The sequence below is a fragment of the Canis lupus genome, chromosome 6, assembly GCF_003254725.2.
Source record: "Canis lupus dingo isolate Sandy chromosome 6, ASM325472v2, whole genome shotgun sequence".
In the NCBI taxonomy this organism is placed as follows: Eukaryota; Metazoa; Chordata; class Mammalia; order Carnivora; family Canidae; genus Canis; species Canis lupus.
The window spans coordinates 55,106,900-55,134,461 of record NC_064248.1 but is presented as its reverse complement, the minus strand read 5'-3'; the positions used below and the strand labels follow the sequence as shown (position 1 = coordinate 55,134,461).

The window sequence follows — 27,562 nt, the reverse complement described above, 5'->3', positions numbered from 1 at the left end:
ACCAGGTTTGGGAACAGCCTATGGTTTGGAACTACTAGAGTCAGGGGTGCAGAGGACCAGAGGTAGGTTCGAGAGGTCACCAGGGGCCAGATCATGAAGGATGATGCAGGAGACCATTCTGACGGCATTAGGGAGCTATTGAGGGCTGGTAAGTAGGAGACCAACACAACCAAATTTAGATTTTTAAGAATAATCACTCTGATTGCAAGTTGGAGAGAGGACTGGAGGCAGACATGACTGGAGGCAGGAGATGCCATAGTCATCTCAAGGAGAGCACAGCAGGACTCTAACCTCCCTTAGACTGAAAGCTGAGCTTCTATCAATGGGCCTGTGGTTATGAGCTAACCAGCGTCCACTGCTCACTCTTGTTTCATATCCATGGGCAACGGAACTCTTTTTTATAGGAACAGCAATGCCAGCTCTTTCCCAGCATTTATCTCTATGGCCAATTGTTTCAAATTTAACCTTGGCAATTTTGGTTTCTTCTTTCAGGCTACTAAAATCTGTGTGCACCTTGATTCAACCCCTGTATCTTTACTGAAGGGGAGTTACTGAAGCATTTGACAAAGGACACGTGGTGGAAGCAGTGCCAGAAGCCTGAACGCAGGTTTTCGGACTCCTACCCCAGACAGCCTGTTTACTCTGCCTCTCCAGGAAATCAGTGTGTTTAGAGGAACTGGCATCAAGATGGACTAGAAGCAGCTTAGTTGGGAGAACAGGTCTCAGTTTACACACCCCCAAAGGCAGGAAGGGAGGACCCCATATCCATTTCTAGTATTTCCTCCTGTTGACTGAAAGGATCCTGGAGTTTGAATCTAGGATCAACAGGGATGGCATTACATGTCCTCAGGCAGCCGAAGGTCACAGTTGTTCAAAGCCAATCACTGAGGCCCCTGACAATGTCAGAAGGCTGAGCGAATCTCATAGGGGGAAAAAAATCTTACAAGCAAACAAATGCTTAACAAAAGCTCCTCTATGGAGCTGAACTAGTTCAGGACTTAAAAGCTGTTCAGGGAGACCGGACAGGTGATGGGAAATGGGACACCGCTGGGGGTGGGGGCCGAGGACAGAAAAGGGAAGCAAGCCTGTAAACAGAAAGCTTCTCTGGACGAATGCCCAGAGAATCAGGGTCCTTCGCAGTTGGGATCTAATCCACTTCTGTCTCCAGACAGAATTTCTTTGGTGACTGGTTTCCCCCTTTTCACTAGTCTCTGACCCTCAGGGCCAAGAATGAGCCAGGGACTACATGCAGAGCGCTGTGCCCAGACTGATCAATGTAGCTTAGGTCAGGCCTCTCTTGACCACGCACACCACACCTTCACTAGCTCCTGTCTTGCCTTCTCTCTCTTTTAAAACACAACAGACTTCTGCTTCCAACTGCATCTCCTCTGGTGAACTCATAGGAATCCCACCCCCTCCCAAGACCCAACCCTTTCCCCATAAGCTTTCCCCTTGTTCCCCACTTAAATCCTGACCTCAAATTCCACAAGTGCAATGCTTTTGCTGGTCATAAGCCAAATGTCATTACGGAAACGTCAAACCTGTCAGATGAGCAAGAATTTTATTGATCCCTTCCAAAAAAAAGCATATGCTTGTTCTAATGATACCTGTTGACTGGCCCAATTTCATAAAGGGAGCTGAAAGCAATGAGGAGCAAATCCAAAATATACTCTTCAGGCGAAGACTATGCAAATAAACCTTTACCTACTTTTTAAATATCAGGCACCCAGAGCATTTTTATGAGAAGCAAATCAAGTCATGTGCATTTTGCTCTGAGCCCCCAAGCAGGAAAAGAAGCCCCACATGGCCTGGACCGGCTCCTTGGCCTCTCTCAGATCCTTTCCTTGTGGTCTAATAGAACTCTCCTGGGTGAAGTGGTGGCCCGAACTTTCCCAGTTCAGGAGATGGGGTGGCAAGAGCTTCACTAACACATCAACTGGAGAATACCTTTCACAAAGGCATTTTCTATAGCTTTCTATCTGGTTTCTCACACACCTTCAGTGACACCTGAAAATTTTTGTTGAAGTTAGATGTATTTGTCTGTGTCTGGGTTACTTAAATTGCCTCTCTTACTTGCCAGGAAATTCTGATTTCTGGCAAGAGATGCCCACATAAAGCCCCACATGGCGGAATAGAAAAGCTTCACTGACACAGAGACTTCCAGAGGATTAAACATAAACCACTGAAAAAAAAAAAAAAAAAGGTGGGTGGGAGGCAGTGGGGTGCCTCAGTGGTTGAGCATCTGCCTTTGACTCAGAGCATGATCCTGGAGTCCTGGGATCAAGTCCTGCAACGGGCCCCCAGAAGGGAGCCTGCTTCTCCCTCTGCCTGTGTCTCTGCCTCTCTCCTCTCTCTCTCTATTCCTCTCATGAATAAATAAATAAATCTTAAAAAAAATGGAACAAATGAACAAAAATAAAAGCTTACTCTGCTTACCTACTGAGCCTGCCACTTTTCAGAGAGATGCTTGGCACTGAGCTGCTCTTGGCCATCAGCTACTGGTCCACGTTATCATTTTGATGCCTTAACTTGCCATATATCACATACCGAACCACTGCTACATCCAGGTGGCTCTGAGTCTAACATCCCTCAGCGCCAGCTCCTTTAAAGCCATGGGAACTTAACCAATGACTGATGCTGATGCTTTACCTGTCCCAGGCTGGAGCATCATATGCGAGGGGACTCAGGGGTGCCTCCGCCACGCTCAACTGGCCAGCTGGCCACTTTCGGCTGCAGATTCACCTCCAGAGCCATGTGTGCTCCCTGCTGCCCAGCCTCTAGCTGTCCGGCAGCAGGAGCAGCACAGGTGAGGTGGTCAGCTACGGGATGTTTGCCATGTGTTTGCTTCATGCCACAGGCCGCTTCCTGTCCTGAGCTGGGAAAATGAAGGAGGGTTTTTTTTTTGTTTTTAGGAAATACAGATTTTCAACAAAATTCCTTTACTATGTGTGTACAATAAGGTGCATTGCACTGTTACTGTAAGAGGAAAATAACTGAGAACTAATGCTTTTCAAATGGGGACTGAAATAAATTACGGTACAGTAGTTCCCCCCACCCCTCCCTGCCCAGCACATGCTCCAAGGTCCCCAGTAGATGCCTGAAACTGCAGTTGGGACCAAACCCTATATTTACTATGTGTTTTCCTATACGTATATACATACCTATGAAAGAGTCTAATTTATAAATTAGGCCCAGTAAGACATTAATAATAATAAAATAGAACAATTATAACAATATACTCTAAGTAGAGCTTACTTAAAAAACGTTACGTAAATGTGGTTTCTCTCAAAATACCTTATTGTACTGTACTTATGGTTCTTCTAATGACATGAGATGATAAAATGCCTATGTAATAAGATGAAGCAAGGTGACTGATGTAGGCATTGTGATGTGGAGTTACACTACCATTGATCATACGTCAGAAGGATCATCTGCTTCCAGATGGCAGTTGATCTCTGGGAACTAAAAGCATGCAAAGTGAGACCTCAGATAAGGGGACCTCCTGTATTTTCATATGGTGGAATGAAAAAGAAAAGGATCTATGAAAAAAAAAGGACTTATGTTTGCTGCTGTGAAAAGGTCTAAGAGATACTACTGGGTAGGTGGAAAAAAGCAAGTTGCAGATAGTACTTGCAATAAGATCCAAACTGTGTTTATTTTTGTATACACTGAGAAAAATCTCTAGAGTGATTCACAAGAAATTTGGAACAATGGAGGCTCTAGGGAAAGGAACGGAGATAGAGGAGTAATCTTTTTATTTTTTTTTATTTTTTGGCACTTTATGGATTTCTTCTTTAAAAAATTTTTTTAAAAGATTTTATTTATTTATTTATTTATTTATTTATTTATTTATTTATTTATTTATGAGAGAGAGAGAGAGAGAGAGAGAGGCAGAGACATAGGCAGAGGGAGGAGAAGCAGGCTCCTTGCTGGGAGCCTGATGTCAAACTCCATCCCAGGACCCAGGATCATGCCCTGAGCCAAAGGCAGATGCTCAACCGCTGAGCCACCCAGGTGTCCCACTTTTTAAAAAATTTTTGAGAGGGGTAGGGGGCGGTGGGGCAGAGAGAGAGAGAGGGACTCAGAGCTTGATCTCAGGGCCCTGAGATCACAAACTGAGCCGAAATCAAGAGTCCAATGCTTTACTGACTGAGCCACCTGGGTGCCCCTGATTTTTCTTTTTTAACTCTTTATGTACATAGTACTTTTATGATAAAGAAAATTTTTAAAAATTCCTTTCTTGACTAATGAAAAATATTTTTGTCAGCTAGACAAGGGCTTCCAACAAACAAAATTTGTCCATTAGCGATCACACTATAGTGGGTGATTTTTAAAAGAGAAACTCAATATCCCATAAAAGTATATTGAACAGTAGAGGTCAGGGAGTCTGGGGGAGGAAGATGTCTTCAGGACATAGATGCTGATACTGCCCCAAGTTGAGAAACACTGACTGAACATACTGAATTTTTATTTTTATAATTTTATATGCAGATGGAGAAAACACTACAATGAACCCTCATGTACTAAACACCAAGCTTCATTATATAAGATGGTTAATCCCGTTTCACACCTAAACAATTCCCCACTTTCTGTCCAGCTTCCAGACATCATGTCATCTCATCCAAGGGTATGTATTCTGGGAAGTTAAGAACTCTCTTTTTTATTTTTTAAAAAGGTTTTATTTATTTATTCATGAGAGATCCAGAGAGAGAGAGGCAGAAACACAGGCAGAGGGAGAAGCAGGCAGGCTCCATGCAGGGAGCCCGACATGGAACTCGATCCTGGGACTCCAGGATCACACCCTGGGCTGAAGGCAGGCGCCAAACCGCTGAGCCACCCAAGGATCCCCATCAAACTTAAGATTATAAAATGTTCACTAAATTTTTTAAATATGTATTTTTAATTGAAGTGTAATGAACATGGAGTTATATTAGCTTCAGGTATACAATATAGTGCATACCAATATAGTGATTCAGCAATTTTATACATTACTCAGTGCTCATCACAATAAATGTACTGTTAAATACCTTTATCTGTCTCACCTATTCCCCTACCCATCTCCCCTCTGGTAACTACCAGTTTGTTCTCTGTATTTAAGAGTCTGTTTTTTTGGTTGCTTATCTCTTTTTTCTTTGTTTCATTTCTTAAATTCCACATATGGCTGAAATCACGTGGTATCTGTCTTTCTCTGTTTGACTTACTTTACTTAGCATTATACTCTTCAGGTCCATCCATGCTGTTGCAAATGACAAGATCTCATTCTTTTCCTATGGCTGAGTAATATTCTATTGTATACACACCACATTTTCTCTATCATTTATTTACAGGTGGACACGGGTTGCTTCCATATCTTGGCTATTGTAAATAATGCTTCTATAAACATGGGGGCACATATATCTTTTTGTTTTTTTTTTTTTTTTTTTTTTTTTTTTTTACATATATCTTTTTGAATTAGTGTTTTTCTTTGGGTAAATACCAGCAGTGGCATTACTGGATGTTATGGTATTTCTTTTTTAAAAAGATTTTATTTACTTATTCATAAAAGAGAGAGAGAGGCAGAGACATAGGCAGAGGGAAAAGCAGGCTCCCTGTGGGGATTCAGATATGGGACTTGATCCCAGGACCCCGGGATTACAACCTGAGCCAAAAGCAGATGCTCAACCACTGAGCCACCCAGGTGCCCTGGTATTTCCATTCTTAATTTTTTAAAGAACCTCCATGCTATTTTCCACAGTAGCTGCACCAATTTGCATTCCCATCAATAGGGCACAGAGGGTTCCTTCCTCGCTATATCCTTGCCAACATTTGTTTCTTGTCTTTTTGATTCTACCCACTCTGACAGGTGTGAGATGTCTCATTGTGGTTTTGACTTGCATTTCCCTAATGATTAGTGATGTTGAGCATGTTTTCATGTGTCTGTTGGCCATTTGTATGTCTTCTTTGAAAAAATGTCTATTCAGGTCCTCTGCCCATTTTTAATCAGATTATTTATTTATTTATTTTTTGGTGTGGAGCTGTGTAAGTTCTTTATATATTTTGGACATTAACCCCTTATCAAATCTATAATTTGTGAATATCTTCTCCCATTCACTAAGCTACTTTGTCATTTTGTTGGTGTTTCCTTCACTGTACAGAAACTTTTTTAAAAAATATTTTATTTATCCATGAGAGAGAGGCAGAGACACAGGCAGTGGAAAGCAGGGAGCCTGACGTGGGACTCGATTCCGGTTCTCCAGGATCACATCCTGGGCCGAAGGCGGTGATAAACCGCTGAGCCACCCAGGCTGCCCTGTACAGAAGCTTTTTAATTTGTAATCCCAACAGTTTTTGTTTTTGTTTCCTTTGCCTCAGGAGACTTATTTAGAAAAATGTTGCTACAGCCAGCATCAAAGAAATTACTGCCCGTGTTTCCTTCTAGGAGTTTTATATGTCAGATCTCACGTTTAGGTCTTTAACCGATTTTGATTTTATTTTTGTGTATGGTGTAAGAAAGTGGTCCAGTGTCATTCTTTTCCATGTAGCTGTCCAGTTTTCCCAACACCACTTGTTGAAGAGACTGTCTTGTCTTTTTTTTTTTTAATATTTTTGAGAGAGAGTATTTTTTTTTTAAGATTGATTTATTTATTTATGATAGACAGAGAGAGAGGCAGAGACATAGGCAGAAGGAGAAGCAGGCTCCATGCTGGGAGCCCAATGTGGGACTCGATCCCGGGACTCCAGGATCGCGCCCTAGGCCAAAGGCAGGCGCTAAACCGCTGAGCCACCCGGGGATCCCCGAGACTGTCTTTTCCCCAGTGTGTGCTCTTGCCTCCTTTGTTATAGGATAATTGACCATATTAGTGTGGATTTATTTCTGTTCTCTATTCTGTTCCATTGATCTGTATGTCTATTTTGGTGCTAGTACCATTCTTTTTTTATTACTATAGCTTTATACTATATCCTGAAAGCTGGGAATGTGATACCTCCAGCTTTTTATTTCTTTTTAAAGATGGCTTTAGCTATTTGGAGTGGTTCCATACAAATTTTAGGATTATTTGTTCTTAACTCTGTGAAAAAGTGCTGTTGGTATTTTGATAGGGAAGCAAATCTGTAAATTGCTTAGGGTAATATGGACATTTTAACAATATTGGTTCTTCCAATCCATGAGCATGGAATAGAATATCTTTCCATTTGCTTCTGTCATCTTCCATTTTTTTTCATCAGTGTTTTATAGTTTTCAGAGTACAGGTCTTTTACTTCATTAGTTAAGTTTATTCCTAGGTATTTTACTCTTTTTGGTGCAGTTGTAAATGGGATTGTTTCCTGAATGTCTCTGCTACTTCAACATTAGTGTAGAGAAATGCAACTGTATTTATATACAGAGATTTCTGTATATTAGTTTGTATCCTGAAGTTTCATTGAATTCATTTATAGGTCTTAGAAGTTTTTTTTCGGTGGAGTTTTTAGGGTTTTCTTTCTTTCTTCCTTTTCCTTCCTTCCTTCCTTCCTTCCTTCCTTCCTTCCTTCCTTCCTTTCTTTCTTTCTTTCTTTCTTTCTTTCTTTCTTTCTTTCTTTCTTTCTTTTTTAAAGATTTTATTTATTTATTCATGAGAGACACAGAGAGACAGAGAGAGAGAGAGAGGCAGAGACACAGGCAGAGGGAGAAGCAGGCTCCATGCAGGGAGCCCGATGTGGGACTTGATCCCGAGACTCCAGGATCACGCCCTGGGCCAAAGGCAGGCGCTAAACCGCTGAGCCATCCAAGGATCCCTCTTTAGGGTTTTCTATATATAATGTCTTGTCATCTGCAAGTAGTGAAGGTTTTACTTCTTCCTTACCAATTTGGATGCCTTTTATTCCTTTTTCTTATGTGACTACCACAAGTAGACTTCCAGTACTATGTTGAATAAAAGTAACAGGAGAGGACAATCTTGTCTTATTTCTGATCTTAGGGGAAAAGCTCTAGTTTTTCACCATTGCATACAATAGATTCTTCATATACGGAGTTTATTATGTTGAGGTATGTTCCCTCTAAATCTACTTTGATGAAAGTTTTTATCATGAATGGATGTTGTACTTTAAAAAAAAAGATTTATAAAGATTTTACTTATTCATGAGAGACGCACAGAGAGAGGCAGAGACACAACAGGCAGAAGGAGAAGATGTACAACAACTCACTCTTAAGTCTCTTGAAATAATTCCTGTGTGTGTGGTTGGCCACCAACTCAAGATAAAGTTATACCTCATTTTATTGCACTTTGCTTTATTGTGCTTCACAGATAGTGGGGGTTCTTTTGTTTTTTTACAAATTGAAAGTCGGTATTTAGCTAGTCAATTGGTAGCATTTTTTCAATAGCATTTGCTCACTTCATATCTCTGTGTCAAATACTGTGAGAAAGACTAAATGTGAGGAAGACATTTTAGTCTTTCTCACAGTATTTCAAATTTTTTCATGACTATTATATTTCAATGCTGCAGTCTCATGGTAAAACTTTCACAGATGAGAAGTTGTTTCTGATGGTGAGCTTTTAAAAAAGTGGTACTCAAGATGGAACCTGCTCCTGGTGAAGATGCTGTGAAGATGGTTGAAATGACAACAAAGGATTTAGAATATTACATATACTTAGTTGATAAAGCAGTAGCAGGGCTTGAGAGGATTGACTCAAATTTTGAAAGAAGTTCTACTGTGGGCAAAATGCTATCAAACAGCCGCACACGCTATAGAGAAATCGTTTATGAAAGGAAAAGCCAATCAATGTGACAAACTTCACTGTTGTCTTATTTTAAGAAACTGCCCCAGCTACCCAACCTCCAGCAGCCACACTCTGCTCAGTCAGCAGCCATCAGCATTGAGGCAAGACCTCCCACCAGTAAAAAGATTCCAACTCACCAAAAATTTGAATGATGCTTAGTGGTGGGTTTTTTTTTTTTAACCAATACTAATGGTTTTACCCAAAATGCTGTCATGTTGCTGAAAAATACAGGACATTACAATCAAGCTTTTCATCTTGGTTGACTGGATACTACTCAGAAAGGATTCTGTGTCCAGCATGGCAACCAAGTTTCCCCTGAGCACCTTGTGGACAGAGCCATAAAGCTGTTGAAGTTTTAAACACAAACACCCTCTGGCCCAGCAACTTCACCTATATGAGTTTACCCTATCACAAAAAAATACAACATGAATATGTTCAAGGATGTTTATTGCAACATAATTTATGATACGAAAAAGAAAACCTGGCAATAACCCAAATGTCCATCAATAGAAGATGGGCCAAATTGGAGGACACCTGGATAATGGGAAACTGTACAGATGTTTAGAATAAACACAATCTGGGACATCCTTTAAAATAAAGTAAAAAAAAAAAAAAAGCAAGGTGAAAAATAATGGTTATAATACAACCACATGGGAATAAGCCTGAAAAATAGCTAGATGATGGAAAAACAGATCTAGGGACACCTGGGTGGCTCAGTGGTTGAGCGTCTGACTTCAGCTCAGGGCGTGATCCCAGAGTACCGGGATCGAGTCCCATATTGGGCTCCCTGCATAGAGATTGCTTCTCTCTTTGCCTATGTCTCTGCCTCTCTCTGTGTGTTTCTCATGAATAAACAAAATCTAAAAGAAAGAAAGAAAGAAAGAAAGAAAGAAAGAAAGAAAGAAAGAAAGAAAGGAAGGAAGGAAGGAAGGAAGGAAGGAAGGAAGGAAGGAAGAAAGAAAGAAAGAAAGAAAGAAGAAAGAAAGAAGAAAGAAAGAAAGAAAGAAAAACAGATCTATATGCAGCTATATAGGCAGGTAAAGACACCTTAGTTTTCTAGAGGGATATACTTTAACTGAAACCACTGTGCACTTTCAGGGTGAAGGCCTGGCGGGGAGTAGAAAATGGAGAATTTTACTGGATATTTTATATCTTTCTAAAGTCTTAAAATTGTTTTGCTATGCACATATCACTACTATTTTTAATAAAACAAATCATTCTTTAAAAATAATGGTTGGCTGCAATCTACCTAGGAGAATGCAATTAGATCTTAAATGTGGGATATCATAGGAGAGAAAAAAAAATCAATGTCATGAAAAGCAAAGAAAGGTAAAGAACTAGATTATGTTAAACTGGACTCAAGAGACATAACCCAATATAATGTATGTATCTTAATTATATCTTAGGAGAAAAAAATAGCTATAAAAGACATTTGGGGGCAAGTACAAAATTTAAATATGAACTGAGTATTAGATGATGCCATTGGATTCTTGATTTCCCTAGGTGTGATCATGGAGTTGCAGTTATATGGTGGAGTGTCTTCATTCTCAGGTAATACGTGCTGAAGATTTTAGGGCGAGTCAACATATCTGCCACTTGCTGTCAACAAAAGAAATTACCCAACCAGGGACACCTGAGTGGCTCAGCGGTTGAGCACCTGTCCCTGGCTCAGGGCATGATCCACAGTCTCAGGATGGAGTCCCACATCGGGCTCTCTGCCTGGAGCCTGCTTCTCCTCTGCCTACGTCTCTGCCTTTCTCTCTCTGTGTCTTTCATTAATAAATAAATAAAATCTTAAAAAAAAAAAGAAAAAGAAATTACCCAACCAAAAGAATCAGAGAGCATGTGCACAAATGTGGCAAAATATTAACACTTCATGAATCTAGGTGAAGGCTTACATGTATTTGCTGTATTATGAACCTACAGAAAACCGGAAGGCTTTCTGTAAATTGAATTTTTGTCTTAGGAAATGTTCAGGGGAAAAGGGAACATTGCTGTTGCCAGGATCCATAAATGACTCGTGATTATGGGTTTATTGATCTTAGCCTGGATTAAACCATGAGAAAAAAACATGGAGCCACCAGAACTCTGGAGAGGCTGGATTCACTTGAGTTCTGGGACAGTTCTCGCCTCCAGAAGCAAGGCCCCCTGGTGTCCCTCACTGCACCCAGATCTGGGCTCAAGCTGATGGGGTTTGGTCAAAGATGATTCAGTCTTCCAGGTTCACAGCTACTTCAAGAGCCTTCCCTGCTTACCTCAAACAGCAGGCCAGCTGGCCAGTGTGAAGCAGCCTCTAAGCAAGGAGAGTGGGTTTCTTGGTGGTGAAGAGCTGGCTGGCTGGGGACAGAGCCCCGAGGGGATGCAGTTCATTCACGCATCTGTTGAACACCCACCGTGTGCTGGGCATTGCGCTGCTACTAGTTAGGACAAGACTGAACATGCAGTGAGTGGTTGCTGTGGGGTAGGCACTTTGCTAAGCATTTTAGCTATGTGGCCTCAACCAAAAACCACCCTAATACTACTACTGTCTTTCCCAAAAGGAAATGGATCCTCAGATGGGCTAGTTAGCTTGCCCAGGGTCACAACAGCTAATAGTGTTGGAGCTGGGATTCCAACTTGCTTGCCTGTGGTCACAGCTCTAGCTCTACACACTTCTCCCCACTCTTGTCCAGTTTCCAGCACTTCCGGTTCCTCCAGCGAGCCCCACTCCTGGAGTCTCAGGAAAGCCCTTGATATATTCTTTTCCCCAACTCTTCTTCATCCAGCTAAATCCTACTCATCCCTCAGCTTACACTCAGATATCATTCCTCAAGGGAAGCTTTACTGAAGGTGGCTCTTCCTCTATTGTCCATATCATGCTATCACATAATCACATAATCACATTAATGATTAATCCTTCCACAGACTCTTTGCTATGAAAAACTTCCAGATTTGGTATGGAGTCATGGTAGGGTCCCAATTTTCTTTCTTTTTTTAAAGATTTTATTTACTTATTCATGAGAGACACATAGAGAGAGGCAGAGACATAGGCAGAGGGAGAAGCAGGCTCCTTGTGGGTAGCCCCATGTGGGACTCGATCCCAGGACCCTGGGATCACAATCTGAGCTGAAGGCAGACGCTTAACCGCTGAGCCACCCACCCAGGGTCCCAATTTTCTGACTCTGATCTTAGGTTCTGATGTCTTGGCCAACAGGAGTAAAGGCAGGTTAGGAAGAAGGGCAAGATGGGGGGAGGGAGTGGTCGAAGCAAGCAGTGGACTTTTCAGCAATCAATTTTAGTTGTATAAAATTTTGAAAGAGACTCTGTAGGCACTGACTTTTAAGTAATTCACCTTTTTTTTTTTTTGGAAGCATGGCGAACAGAGATTACCCAATGGTTAACAGAAGCACTGTAACAACTTCTGAGAGATGAAATCCCCGAGTACCATGTGTGTGCCTGGAGGAAGTGTGCTGTGCTCACCCCCTTCATCCATCCAGCCACTCATGCATTTGTTCACAAATATTTACTGCATGTTGCTTGTGGCAGGCACTATGCTAGGCTCAGGGGAATAGGGCAGAGAACAAAAGGAAGCCCCAGACCTCCTGGAGCTTACATTCTAGCAGGGATGATAGTTAACCAGGAAACAAATACAGAATGTGTCAGGGGGACATAAGTGGGATGAAGACAAATGGGGGAAGACCACAGCAAGTGATAAGTAGAGCTGTTTGGGTACAAGGCTCAGAGAAGACCCCTCCCTGAGAGGAAGCTAGGTGAAGAAGAGGAGAGCCACACGGTTACCTAGGGGGTTTTCCTGGGGTTGCTCTTAGTTATGCCCATGGAATGGCATTTGAAACCTGAGCCTCTTCCTTCAGCACTGTTAAGTAACTGCTTAGTATTTAAGTCATCCGGGGAAATGAGGACAAACACCCCTAGTGGCCTGTACACGTGCTCTGCTGAAACTTTTAACACCAGGCAATGGCGTGTAGCAGCTGCACGATCCACACAGGCACCCCCGCCCATGGTGTCACCGGGCTTCTCACGCAGATCCCTCTCCCTCCACCCCTGGCCCCAGGACAGGAACCACCTTACCCCAGCATCTCATTCAGGATTTGGTGCCAACTCATCCTGGGGTGAGGGTGACTCCAGTTCCTGTTGCCCTTGGCCTCCACCCAAAAGGTTAAACCCCTCAGGGCAATGACTCCTCTGCTCTCAACTCCACTTTGTTTTCCCCATCTTTCCACTAACCTGCTGTCCCCACTGCTCTTGCACTCCCTCCAGCCCTTCCCCCACTGGGGCCCACACCCTGGACCTCCACCCACCTCCAGTGCTCCTCGGTTTCTCTGTGAGGGCCCCTTCCAGCCTCCCTTTACCACCTTCTCCAGGGAAGGCTGCTCCTTCCCCAACACCTGGGGGACCCCAAAGGGGGCAGTTGTTCTAGCTCTCCCAGTGCTTTGCTTGTCCCCTCCTCTGTAAAAATACCTGCTGATTCTCATGCCTCTTCTCCTCTCTGCTTTTCCTCTTCAGTGCCCCTATCAAATTCTGGATCACCCATAACAGTTATTAAAGAATTGGCTCATAATGTTCCCACCATGCCAGCACTTCCAACTGCCCCAGGGAATGTGAAAATCTGGCTGATGAGTCTCTTAAAATTCCCTGGCTTCTCCAGATGCAATGACCTTTATCTGTTCTCTACTCAGCCACCCACAGCAATCAAGTGGTCCAAAGCACAGAGACTGGAAAAGAAAATAAAGATGGGCCAACAGGAAGCAAAGAGGAGGCAAAAACAAAATGGTGGAAGAGCCATTTTCTCTAGAAACGGCTGGGAGCTCAGAACTCCCTTTGGATGGTGGGTTTGACATGCTTTATGGGTGATTTCCTGTGGTTTAAAAATCTACTTCATCTGGTCAGAAATGAGAGCATTCTAGTTAATAAAACATTTTTATAAAAGAAAATGAATCATGCATACATTATAAACATACAAAGATGAATTATATTGAAATCTCAATGAATACCACTTAACTCTTATATGCTGATTAATAACATCCCTCACATTTACAGAGTCTTTTTGCACATTTTATTTCATTTGATCTAAAAACAGCCATGTCCTGCCTCCCCCATAGGATCCTGCAATGACTCAGGCTTATTGCTCAGGACTCTAGGCATCAGTGCGTTTTGTCAACCGAGGCTGGCTTGACCGAAACGTCATACAGTTCTAAAAATGAATGAACTTCTCCCAATGCCAAATAAAGTTGTAGAACAATAGATTTTGTATGACTGTTTCTATAAAGTTTTAAACATGTGAAGTTAAATAGTATATTATCTAGGGACCCCTAATAGAGATGTGGTAAACTACACTCCCCTAACACGGCTGCAGCAAGACCTCTGGTTCCATCTGTTCTTCCAGAATTTTGCCACTCCTCCCTCAAGAGGTAGAGTCAGCGTCCCTCCCCTTGAACTCAGGTGGGACTCTGTGACTGCTTGCTTCAACTAATAGACACTATGTGCCTTCTGAGACTAGGTCACAAAAGAGGATACAGCTTCTGCTTGGTTTTCTCTCCTGGGATGCTCACCCTTGGTACTCAGCCACCATGTTGTGAGGAAGCCTGGGCCACATGGAGCGGGCCACATGGAGAGAACTAAGACCCTGGCCTCAGCCCAGCTGGTGGGTGGCTCTGGAAGTAGATCTAAGAGCCCTCAGTGGAGCAGCCCCAGCTGATGCTGTGTGAAGCAGAGATGAGTTTTCCCTATAGCATCCTGCCCAAGTTACAGATTTGTAAGAAAAAAGAAAAGATTGTTCCCATTTTATATAAGCCACTAAGCTTTGGGGTGAGCTGCAACAGATATCTGGAATAGATGGTAAAAACTCTAATGAACAACAAGGAATGATAACATAAAATTTATGATCACAGTTACTAATGAGAGGATGGGAAGGGATTGAGCAGGGGCATGTGGGCAACTGCCTGCCATAGAATGTTCTAGCCTGGTGGCTGAGCCTACCCTCATAGATGAGTGTGACCACAGAATCTCCTACTCCTGAGCACCTGCTGTGTGGACAATGAGCAGTGCTGTGCAGCATGAAAGAGCTAAAGGAAAATCTGAGCCCCCAAGGGGAACAAAGTGCTTCGATTACACAGAGTGGGCCCAGCCAGGCCCCACCTGCCTGCTGCCCTCTCTACACAGGCCTGAGCTGCTCCTAGGGGCCAGCCAGAGACTGCAGTGAAGAATCTCCTTAGGCAATGCTCTTCTGGCTGCTTAATCAACACTTAAGGTTATCTGTTGACATTCTGGAAACAAAACCAAGAACCCTTGAAAGGACAAAGTGAACACTGTGCCTCTGAGCCATGAGGAATATTCAGATCTGGTCCCAAACAGTGGGGTGAACACTGGACACTTATCTCCCAGAGAGAAGGTCTTTGTGCACAGACTTGGCTCTCCACAAGATTGTGGTGGTGGAAAGCTGATGTTAATGCTCCCTGTATGAGCCTCCCTTACTCCTGTTGAGAATTCCATGTGATGCGGATCCAGTATTTATGAGGCAGTGAAGATAGCAAACCCAAGGTCTCAAAAGGAAGTCTGCTCAATCTTGGGGATTCCCAGAAGGGCCAGTCTTTGAGGAGTGAGGCTGGAACTCAGCAATAGGACCATTCTGGACTGGGGCATATCATCCATTCCTGTTTTTCAAATGAGCTGAGAGCTGATAATGCCCTTCAAACAGGCAACAGTGACCTAATGGTCGCCATGAAAGAGCAGATTTTAAAAGAAAGAAACCTGGGCAGCCCGGGTGGCTCAGAGGTTTAGTGCTGCCTTCAGCCCAGGGCCTGATCCTGGAGACTTGGGATCAAGTCTCACGTCGGGCTCCCTGCATGGAGCCTGCTTCTCCCTCTGCCTGTGTCTCTGCCTCTCTCTCTCTCTCATGAATAAATAAATAAAAAATCTTTAAAAAAAATAAAAGAAAGAAACCTTTGACAAAAGGTAGCTTTCTATAAGAAAGTGCTTTGAAAATTCAAAAAGAAAGATATCACTCTTGTTATTTTTCTATAGTAGAATCTGGATCTTTTTTAAAGATTGTATTTATTTTATAATTTTTAAAAAGATTTTATTTATTTATTCATGAGAGATACAGAGAGAGGGGCAGAGACATAAGCAGAGGGAGAAGCAGGCTCCTTGCAGGGAGTCTGATGGACTCGATCCCTGGACCCAGGATCATGCCCTGAGCTGAAGGCAGATGCTCAACCACTGAGCTATCCAGGCGTCCCAAGATTGTATTTATTTTAGAGAGAAAGTACTGCACAAGCAGAGGGTAAGGACAGGGGAGAGGGGGAGAGGCAGAGGAAGAGCGAGATAATTATATTAAATAATTATAATTATATAATTATATATAATCTCTCAAGCAGACTCCACACTGAGCCTGGAGCCCTACCATAGAGCCCAACTTGGGACTCAATCCCATGATCTTGAGATCATGACTTGAGCTGAAATCAAAAGTCAGATTCTTAATTGACTGAGCCACTCAGGCATACATAGGGGTCTTTTTTTTTTTTTTTTTTTTTTTAGCAGAAAGCCTCAAAGTCAAATGCTTATGAGACATAAAGATTTAATGAGTGAAGGGTGATAGGGAGTGATAGGGACTGTAGCAAATAGACTGAGGACAAGTCTTTACTAAAGAGGCCACTACTACTCCACTTCATCCTTGCTGAGATCTTGCCCTAGATGTACTCCATCTGGTTGTAAAGAGAAGTCAGAAATTCAGAGACATGTAAAAATTCACAATTTCCAAAATAATACACCAGCTAAATCAAACATGTACATGAGTAGCATTTGGATGTGTGAAAAGGTACATAACTACCTCACAGGGTTGTGAAGAGGATGAAATGAGATAGAATCGAACCAATAATAATTACTAAATATGCACCAGAAAAATCTATCAACTAAAATAGGTCAGAGTCTGTATTTTCCAAAGATCCTCAACAGTATCTCCCATTCCACACGCTATTTTTATTATGCAATCTTGACACTCCTTCAAGTGGTGGGGCTGCTTTCCCTCTCCTGAACCTGAGAAGGACTTTCTGACTTCCTGCAGCAATAGTATGGCCTAAGTGATACTATGGGACTCTGAAGCTAAGTCATACAAATGCCACACATTTCCGCCTTGCTTCCCTGGAGATGCTTGCTCTGTCACCCTTGCCTCCATGAGAGGAGGGAGCCCAAGAAGTCTGTAGAAGCCCATGATGAAAGGAACCAGAGCACCTAGGCCACACACTCAGCTGGGCTCCTCGTCAAAACCCGCTCCAACTCACATTTGAGCAAGCCATTTCAAAAGTGGGTCCTCCAGCTGTAATTTGAGCAGCTCCAGCTGAAACTATGTAGAGCAGAGACACACCAACTCTGCTCAGACATGCCCAAATTGCAGATTCATAAGCAAAATAAACTAATGTTGTTGTTTTAAGTCATTAAGATTTGGGTGTTTTTTTTACAGTAATAGATAACTGGATCAGGTTAAAAAAAAAAAAAACTATTAGCAGAGACACTCCTAGAAAAGTAAAGAAAAAGATCCAAGGTCATTTCAGAGCCTCCTAATGCACAGAAGCAAAGCTGTAGAAGTCAAAAGGAAAAGGTGTTTTTCTTCCAGATTTCCAAGGCTGAGACAGAACCTACTGAGACAGTAGTAGAGGGGAATGGACACTCCCAGCCCTAACTGTGCCCCACAATCCGACCTTCCATATCATAGTACCAGTCCAAATCCTTTTCAAGTTTAAAGAGTATTTTTATTTATTATCTAGGTAAGTGTGTTCCTGGGAATAGATTCTCATACAACCCTCTATGTCCAGGAGCTCTTAAAAGGAGCTCTGGGAAGCTGCATTTTTCAACTATTCTCCAGGGGATTATTTTTAGCAATTTATATCCACTCATCTCTCAAGTAACCTTTTCAGATATTTTCTTGGGCTTTCTTAGAAAAATGCTCACCACTTAACATTTAAGCAGCCCATGGATCTGCAGTCACACCTGCTTCTTCCCTTGACAAATTATGGGGCTGCTTAAATGCTAAGCTGTGAGCATTTTTCTAAGAAATAAAGCTCAAGAAAATGTATACATTATAAATAGTATTCTACTGTAGAAATACATAGCAATTTGTCTACCCATTCATCAGTTGATGGGCATTTGTGTTGTTTCTAGTTCTGAGCCCTTTTGGGCAGCATCAAGTTGTTATGAACATTTGTGTGCAAGTCTTAGTGTGGGATATGTTCTTGAGCAAATGCCTCAGTGTGGTATAATAGACTCTAAGGTAAAGTATATTTAACTTTAAAAATATATATAGGTACGTGTTTTGATGCAGCAATTCTTCTCATGACTTATTCTAAATAAATCATCATGGATATCCATAAAGACTTAGCTACCTGGATCTATGTTACAACACTGTTTATACATTTGCTACAATCTAAGGTATAGACGTGTTACAGAGTACCACATGGCAACAGAAGGGATATTTGAGCCTTCCAGTTCAGGTTAAAGACCTAGCATACACCTCTACCTCCTGAGACTCCATCATTAAGATAACAATATGCAGGTGAAAGTGGCATCGACCCACAATAAAGAAGACAGAACAGGGGCCATCAACCGGCAGAGATTTCAACACATTTCCCAGAAATAGAAAGGGTTGGTGAATATTGACCCAAAGCAGGGTGACTGGGCTGCACCCAAAAAAAGCTCAATCTGTCCATAGACACAGAGATGCCTCAGCCTGCAAATGAAAAAGATTCCAGAAAGCAGACATGGGGGCCCCTAGATGCTCAGTGGTTTAGTGGCTGCCTTTGGCTCAAGTCATGATCCTGGGAGTTCTGGGTTCGAGTCCCACATTAGGTTCCCCACAGGGAGCCTGCTTCTCTCTCTGCCTACGTCTCTGCCTTTCTCTGTGTGTCTCTCATCAATAAATAAATACAATCTAAAGAAGAAGAAGAAGACGACGACGACGACGACAGCAGCAGACATGGAAGATGAGGATGAAAACCACTGAAGTCCCTGATACAGCAGCCAACACCTCCACTGCCCAGATTAGACAGGGGCCAGTCACTATCTCTAAGTCAAACACATAAGGGTTCATTTCTTTTTCTTTTTCTTTTTTTGGTAGTTTTATGGTTTTATTAACACAAATATGAGATGCACATAAGCTGTCTATTCATTTTCTTCGCTTTGCAGCCTGGCATTGGGATTGGTAACTGATGGCCAGCTGGGCTGCTCTTTCCACAATGGCTTTGAGGTTCTTGGAGGATACATTGTGAGCAATCTCTGCACCATAAGATTTGTTGCACATCAGCAGCACTTCAAGCTCCTTGACTTCATGGACTAGGAACTTCTTCTGGAAGCCACTGGGCAGCATGTGCTTTGTTTTCTTGTTGCTCCCATAACTGGTGTTGGCCATAAGACCTGGCCCTTGAATCTTCTGCTTACCCTATTGTCAATTCCTCTGGTTTTCCGCCAGTTGCACTTGATTTTGACATATCGGTCTGACTGGTGCTGGATGAACTTCTTGGTCCTCTTTTTAACGATCTTGGGCTTCACCAGAGGTCTGAGGGCAGCCATGATGCCCAGCAACAGACGGCTGTCACCTCTGCAGGCAGCGCCGGTGAAGAGAGGGGAAGCTGGAAGGGCTCGTTTCTGAACGAGTTGTACAGGCTACCTGGGGAGAAGTAGGGCAGCCAGTGGGGAGTTTGCAAGTCCAGAGTGGAATCTTCTGCATTCCTGCCTTCAGGATCCCCTAAACCAAGAACAGCAACAACAAAAACCTGTCTTTCTGCCAATGATCTCTAGAGAGAAGCCTGGGAGTGGACCAATTCTTGGCTCTCCAAACGTCCCATCAGCCTCCTTATTGCCTCAGTCTTATATAGGAATGAAAACCCAAGAGTAAACAGACATGGGAGAAAAGTTGGCAATAAAAAAAATTAAGAGAAACCAGCAGGCCAACATGATTCTAGAGGAAATAGAGATAATTCATGGAACAGAAGAGGCTTAAACAAAAACTTCAGAAAACATCAGAGACAGCTGAGAAAATATCACAGTGGTAAAACAAGAAAAGGTACTATGAAAAAGAAAGGATCAGAGAACAAAGAGTTCTTTAAAATTCAAAATATGTTTGGGGCACCTAGGGGGCTCAGTCAGTTAAGCATCCAACTTCTGGTCTCAGCTTGGGTCTTGAGCTCAGAGTAATGAGCTCAAGCCCTGTGTTGGGCTCCACCCTGGGCATGGAGCCTACTTAAAAATAATTAAAAATACGGTTGACAAAAATGCCACTATTAATAATAATAGGGCCAGATGATGAAGTTGGAGAAATCTTCCATGTACTGATTTTAAGATTTTAAACCAAATGCAAAATGTGGCAGAAAAGACAGAAGACAGAAGGAGGTGATCTAGCAGTTTGAGATTTAAAGAACAGGAATTCCACACACACAAAAATATATATGTGTATACACACATGCGTGCACGCACACACACACATATATAAAACAATAGCAAATAATTTTCTAAAATAATGAAGGGCATGTCTTTGGTTTTGTCTGGGCCCAGTAAATGCCTGGCACAGAGAAATGGAAAACCATCCGCAGGTAGTCATAATCACCAGAAACTGTCAGAACACCAGGAATAAGGAGCAGATGCTAGTACATTCCAGAGAGAAAAAACCCAAGTCTACTTTGAGGGATTTGATGCTGAACTCAGAATTGTCTGCATAGCCAATTCATGAAGCAAGGGAAAAGCAGAGTAAGGGCATTTGCAACATGAAAGTATTTTAAATTATACCTCGGGCAGTTTACCCCAGGGAGTCACTTGTGGACACACTCCAGCAAAGTAAGAAAGAAAATGAAGAACAGGGAGGTTCTGGGGGTCCCAAGAAGAGGGACTCTACTCACCAGGAAGCCTCAAAGGAAACCACCTGCAGACCAAGAGAAGCAAGAGCAGAAAGACCCACAACTGAGGGAAGAGGGTTCCGGCTTTGGTTTCTGTTTTGCTGTTTTTTGCAGAGGTGGAAGGGGGGAGAGATAGAATCAATAGAAAAATAGCATGACTGGGCAGCCTGGGTGGCTTGGCGGTTTAGTGCCACCTTCGGCCTAGGATGTGATCCTGGAGTCCCAGGATCGAGTCCCACGTCAGGCTCCCTGCATGGAGCCTGCTTCTCCCTCTGCCTGTGTCTCTGCCTCTCTCTCTGTGTGTCTCTCATGAATAAATAAATAAAATCTTAAAAAAAAAGAAAAAAAGAAAAATAGCATGATTGAAAGCCTGGAAAACATGATGTGAGGATTGGATGAAGAAAATTGGCGGAATGTAAAAAAAATAAATAAATTTGTTCCAGAAACATTCTCTTTTGAGGACAGAACATTGGCCCCATCAAGAAAGAAATGTAAACCTAATTACATCTTTGATCTGCTATGAACTGTACTTACACAGTCATCATGGAATAAACATCATTTTCTGGTCTTCAGCTCTTCGAATCAACCTTAGACCAATGTAAACAGCAACAATAATTCTAGAATAAAGTGTAAAAGTAGAGAACAGCCTGACCGAGGTTGGGAGGTGTAAGGAAAGATAGGAGGGAGAGCTGAGTCCTTACCTTACAAAGCAAAGAGTAAAGAGATACTATCTATAGTTGACTGAACAGGAAATGGGAGGTTAATTGTTTTCTTTGAAGTTGCAGGGGCCAGGGAAGCTCTGGGAATGGGGATTTAGCTATAGTTAGAAGAGTGGGGGGAGGAAGGTAGGAGTGGGATATCAATGAGCTGATCCTCATCTAGGACAGTAGGAAGTCAATAGAAAGCACTGAAATTGCTAAATAATAAAGAGAATCTTATTTAGAAATGTGGAGATAATCCCCAAATGAATTCTAAACAGGAGTGTTTAAAATTTGTCCCACGGGAGCAAGACTATAGGTGAGGAGGGGTGGGGCAGGGAGCTCTCATTTTCCACTGTAAGGTCTTTGGTATTGTTTGATCTTAAACCATTTGCATACATTACTAATTAAAGTCTTTAATGAGGAATTTCTCAGATAAGCAGTTTATAAGACTGTGGAACATAATGGCATGCAAAGTTAGAAGATATAAGGCAAACTGGTGCTGAAGTCATCGCTTGGTCTTTGGATAACAAAGTGTTTCATTTTCTCCATTTTTAAGAGTTTATTTACTTATTTAGAGAGAAGCATGCACAAGCAGGGGGAGGGGCAGAAGGAGAGGGAGAGAGAATCTCAAGCGGACTCCCTGCTGAGTGCAGAGCCGAATGCCAGACTAGATCCCAGGACCCTAAGTTAATGACTGGAGCTGAAATCAAGAGTCGTTTTTTTTTTTTTTTTTTTAAGATTTTATTTATTTATTCATGATAGACATAGAGAGAGAGGCAGAGACACAGGCAGAGGGAGAAGCAGGCTCCATGCCGGGAGCCCGACTTGGGACCTGATCCCGGGACTCCAGGATCACACCCTGGGCCAAAGGCAGGCGGTAAACCGCTGAGCCATCCAGGGATCCCCAAGAGTCGGCCGCTTAACTGACTGAGCCACTCAGGTGCCCCCATTTCCTTCTTTATAATTTCTACCTAAATATATCATCCATAACAATTAGTTTTAAATGCTTATAATAAAAAAGTAACTTTTAAAGATGAATCCCATAAGTTTCTCCTGGTTGCACAGGCAATTATCTTGGGGAGTGGAATACTCAGGGAGGAGGTGCCCATCTCTCTCCAGTCTCTCCCCGTCTCAGGTGCAGGCGACTGGCCCAGTTCAGCCCAATCTGATGTCAGGCTCAGGAACCATAGGATTCCTGCACGGCTTCAAATATATTTACAAAGATCTTGCCTACCTACAGCATCGGCCTTCTCCATGTCAGTGCCAGCAGCCCTCCAGCATCCTCCACAGGTTCTGGGACCCTCTACAACCACCTGGGCTGAGCTCACTGGGCTCTCACCCATGTCTTGGGCCCAGTTAGAATTGATCAGGGAGTTACTTGGCTCAGTCCAAATGTGAAGGTGTCTGGGCTTCAAAAACAGATTCATTTGTGGCTAATGAAACAGGGTAGGCATTTTACTATAACATATTCCATATTAGGATAAAGATACATAGCATAGAGCTGTACAGCAGAGCTGGAATTCACTTACATTCATCTGTCCATTTTATAGACAAGAAATCAAGATGCAGAGAGGTTCAGTCACTTGCCCAAGTCAAAACCTAGATCTGATTCCCAGTCTTTCGTCTATAGAATTTTAAAAGGAAGATAATTAAGGTGTCCCAGGTTCCTTGGGTTATGGTAACATCACCTCAATTTTAACCCAAAGGAAAAAAAATATCAGAAAAATACTAGAATCCGAGGGCATGAAGGATCATGAGGCTCATGAGGAATCAAAGCAAGGTGGAGAACACCTACAGGCAGCTTCTCTCCCTCTCCCTCTGCCTGCCTCTCTCTCTCTCTCTCTCTCTCTCTCTCTCTCTTTCTGGTTGACTGGCAAACATGACTCCCAGGATCCATCCTTGCATGCCTGGGATACTCCTCAGATAGAGGATGGATCATGCTGGGCAGACACAGGGTCTGGGCCAGCATAAACCCAAGAAGGGAAGGCGAGATATTTGAAATATCTTTGTGGGGAGGGGTTTGTGAAGTTCTGACAAGTGTTGATGCTACTGGGCTATGCATCCCGCTGGGAACATTGTTAGTACAGGCAATGTCCTCATTTTAAAGGCAAGGGACCGAGACCAGGGCAGATAAACATATGGTTATTAAGTAGAAAGACTGTAAGTCTCCTGCCTCTTTGCATAAGACACTTTCCTTTGTGCTCCCCCTCTCTTATGTGAAATTATCCTGTTGGCACCGGGAAGCCTGAAACAAATGCCACCTCTCTTATTTAGCATTCTTTGGGAAGACCTGTGGTTATGTGATGCTCAGTGCTTGCCTCTCAGAGCCACCAGGCCTGTGGACTTCTCTGGGTCCTCAGGAACAACACTGAGAAGTGACTTTACCCACTTGTTGCCTTAGTGGCTCCATCCATTTCCTGGCATTTGCTCTCCACTCAGGAGTGTGCTAGGGCGAGTTCCTCCTGGCTCCCAAGAGCCAGTTGCTCTATTTTTTGGAATTTCATAAGCTAGCTGACATCATGTTGGTTGCTTGAAATTAGCCATTGTGGGAGGATTTTACAGCATGGAAACTGACAAATGCTACCAATCAGGGTTCTCCCGCACTCCCTGTCAGTTGTTAAATATTTACTAGCACATCACTGCCTCCATCTGCCCACTTCCTGCCTCCAAGACTACTGAAGATTTCCCTGTGAAAACTCACACTTAATTTTCAGTTCTCAGCATCCTTTAAATATATTTAATGGATTTTTAAAAATATCTCTGCAAACATGAATGCTTCCTATCAATTTCGGTGGTCACTCCAGGCCAAATGCCCAAGAGAACAAATGGATCCTTTGTCTAACTCAGCATTCCCCCCACCCCCTTTCGCTATAATGCTTAAATACACTTATTCTCCACACTCACTGCCAGGTCTCTACCTCAGGTCCTTATCTCCTGTGGAGCCGACTGCTGGGACTCCTATCTGGTTTCCCCTACCTCCAGCCTCCTCTTCTCCCAGTCACTGCCCATATCTCTGCTGGTCAATCTTCTGAAAGCCCTGCCTCTGTCACATCTCCCATCAGAGACTCCAACTGGCTCCCAATAGTTCAAACTCTTGGTCTGGTGCTCAGACCCCTCACCTGTGTTTGACCCATTACTTCCCACGAATTCCAAATCATGAACTTGGACTGAACTGGTCTCGACTCATGTGCATTCCCTTTCCCTATAAGGCCCTCCTTCACTCCATCTTCTCTGAAACCGAGTTTAAGTGTCCTTTCATCCCTGATACTGTGTTTCCTTAATCCCCATGGTCCAGCCATAGGTGACCCCAGTTGCCCCTGGACCTGTTAGAACACTGTGGCTGCGGCTCTCACACGTCCCTCAGAGGTGACCGCTCTAAGGTGGGCTGGATACAATCACTGGCTACATCATTGCAGCTCAACGTGTGGTTCAGACTAGCAGCACCTGACACTCTATTAGAAGTGTAAATTCTCAGGCCCCATCCCAGGCCTAAGCGAATCAGAATTCTGGGGTGGGTGGGTAAGGGACCCCTCCAGGTGATTCTAGTATACATTGGTCTCTACCCTTCCCAGGGTTTTTTTCTACTCAACATCCTTTTTTATGGCTGCTCCTTATAATATCTGTTTACCGTTAATGTTTTCCCTGCTCATTCAGATTCTAGAAGGATTGCCTAACAAGGCCATTAGGTGGTAATTCCACCTGCCCCTAACCACATGCCTCTTCTGTGTTTCACAGGCCGGGGAATGCTCCCTGTGTCCCCAGCCCCTACTGACATGTGGAGCTTTGATTTCCAATCTGCTTTCAGCTAGGTGCCCTGTTCCTCCTCCACACAGAGTCATGGATTACATTAACTCTTCTCAGAACATGTGCAGCAAAGGCCATCTTTTACCTCAGGCAATTCTGCTATCAGGTCAGCCTTGTGTACAGCCACTGTGGTCAGCTCAGAGCAAAAGACAGGGGTTCCAAGGAGGCCAAAACCACCTTCCGTGAGGAGAGACTCTTTCTGCCTGGAATCAGGCATGGCTACCACATGGTGCAACCTCTGAAATAGAACCATTCCTCTCCCCTTTTGTGGTACCTTTTTATTTTGGTATAATTTTTCTCTCTTTTAAATATTTACTTATTTGACACAGAGTGAGAGAGAGCACGAACAGCCAGAGGGGGCAGAGGGAGAAGCAGGCTCTCCACTGAGCAGGAAGTCCAACTTAGGGCTCCATCTAGGACCCTGACATCATGACCTGAGCCCAAGGCAGATGCTTAACCAACTGGGCCACTCAGGCACCCCTTTATTTGGATATAATTTCAAAGTTGCAGAAAAATTGCAAATATGGTGGAAGGAAATACCTAAGGTGTACCCTTTACTCAAATTTACTCATTTACATTTTGCTCTTTCAGTGTTACTGTTTTCTTTTTTTAAGATTTTACTTATTTGAAAGAGTATGAGTGTGTGAGCATGCACAAGCCGGGGAGAGAGGCAGAGGGGAAGGAGGGGCCATACAAGCAGACTCCATGCCCAGCACTGAGCCCAATGGGGGGCCCAGTCTCACCACCCTGAGATCACGACCTGAGGCAAAACCAAGAGTCTGTCCCTCAACCAACTGAGCCACCTGGGCACCCCTCTGTTTTTTCTTAACTGCTTAAAAGCAAGTTAGAGACTGTGCCTCTTCACCCCTCAATATTTCCCAGAATGAGAACATTCTCTCATATAAATAGTACAATTGTCAACTTTAGGAGCTTCGGCATTGATAGAACACTATTTAAAACACAGTCCAGGGATCCCTGGGTGGCTCAGCGGTTTGGTGCCTGCCTTTGACCCAGGGCGAGATCTGGAGTCCGGGGATCAAGTCCTGCATTGGGCTCCAGGCATGGAGCCTGCTTCTCCCTCTGCCTGTGTCTGCCTCCCCCGCCCCCTCTCTCTCTATCATAAATAAATCTTTAAAAATAAAAATAAAACACAGTCCAAATTCAAATTTCATCAGTTGTCCCCAAAAATGTCCTTTACATCTATTATTTTTTTTTCCCCAGCCCAGAAACCCATCAGAGATCAGTAACGTGTTACATTTAGTTGTCATGTCCATTTAGTCTTTTTTAATTTGGAACTGTTCCTCAGCCATTCTCTGAGTTTTTTGACCTTGACATTTTAATTTTTTTAAGTAGGCTCCACTGCCAGCGTGGAGCCAACACAGGGCTTGAGCTCACAACCCTGAGATCAAGATCTGGGCTGAGACAAAGACCCAGATGGTAACCCACTGAGCCACCCAGGTGTCCCTGGACCTGGACATTTTTGAAGGCGTTAGCTACTAAATAGCCATTTAGTAAGACTGTTCCTGAGTTTAGGTGTATCTGGTATCTCAGGATTAGATTAGGTAGGTTCTTTTTTTTTTTTTGGCAGGAAAATCATGGGAGCTGTTCTACCCTTCTCAGGGTGGCCTAGCAGGGGATCCGCCAGGCGGTCTGTCCCAGGAGCAGCTAGGTGAGCTTTGAGCTCTGGAAGGGCAAGACTCGGTCCTTCGTGGAGGCCGCCCTCTGCCGGCCATTCCCAAAGGCGTGGCTGCTGTGCCTCCAGAGAAGGGACTGACAAGAAGCGGGAAGTCCTGAAGTACAGACCCTGACACTTTTATGGGTCGTGAGACCTTGGAAAACTTAGCCTTCTTGAACCTCATTTGCCTCATCTGTAAAAAGAGGGTGACAGGGATCCCTGGGTGGTGCAGCGGTTTAGCGCCTGCCTTTGGCCCAGGGTGTGATCCTGGAGACCCGGGATCGAATCCCACGTCGGGCTCCTGGTGCATGGAGCCTGCTTCTCCCTCTGCCTGTGTCTCTGCCTCTCTCTCTCACTGTGTGCCTATCATAAATAAATAAAAATTAAAAAAAAAAAGAGGGTGACAGCCCCTGCCCTGCTTCGCTTACAGGGGGGTTGAGTGTGAAAGGGTCCTTAAATGTGGTCATGTGCTCCTGTCTGTCCTGGCTGCCAGGACTCCGCAGACCCAGCCCCGAGGTCCCTGAGCACCAAAGCTGCTCTCCTAGACTCACGCCCACGACCGGCAAAGCCCCAGTGAGGCTCATCCGTGGCTGCCAGAGCAGAGCTGCCTCCACACCTGAGGCTTCTGTGAACAACAGGTTCCCCATGAATGGTGCTGTGAAGGAACTCAGGGAGGCCTGGGCTCCATCTGGGGAGAGGGTGTCCTTGTGGGTCCATGCACCCATCCTTACACCAACATCCTCTGGCTGCAGCCACACTGCTGCTCCCAGCCGG

At 43.6% G+C, this 27,562-nt stretch overlaps 1 pseudogene; it reads right to left on the bottom strand.

Moving 5' to 3' along the window:
- Window positions 1–18,881: 18,881 nt before the first annotated feature.
- Window positions 18,882–19,453, bottom strand: LOC125755316 (60S ribosomal protein L32-like; annotated as a pseudogene).
- Between the last annotated feature and the right edge of the window lie 8,109 nt (window positions 19,454–27,562).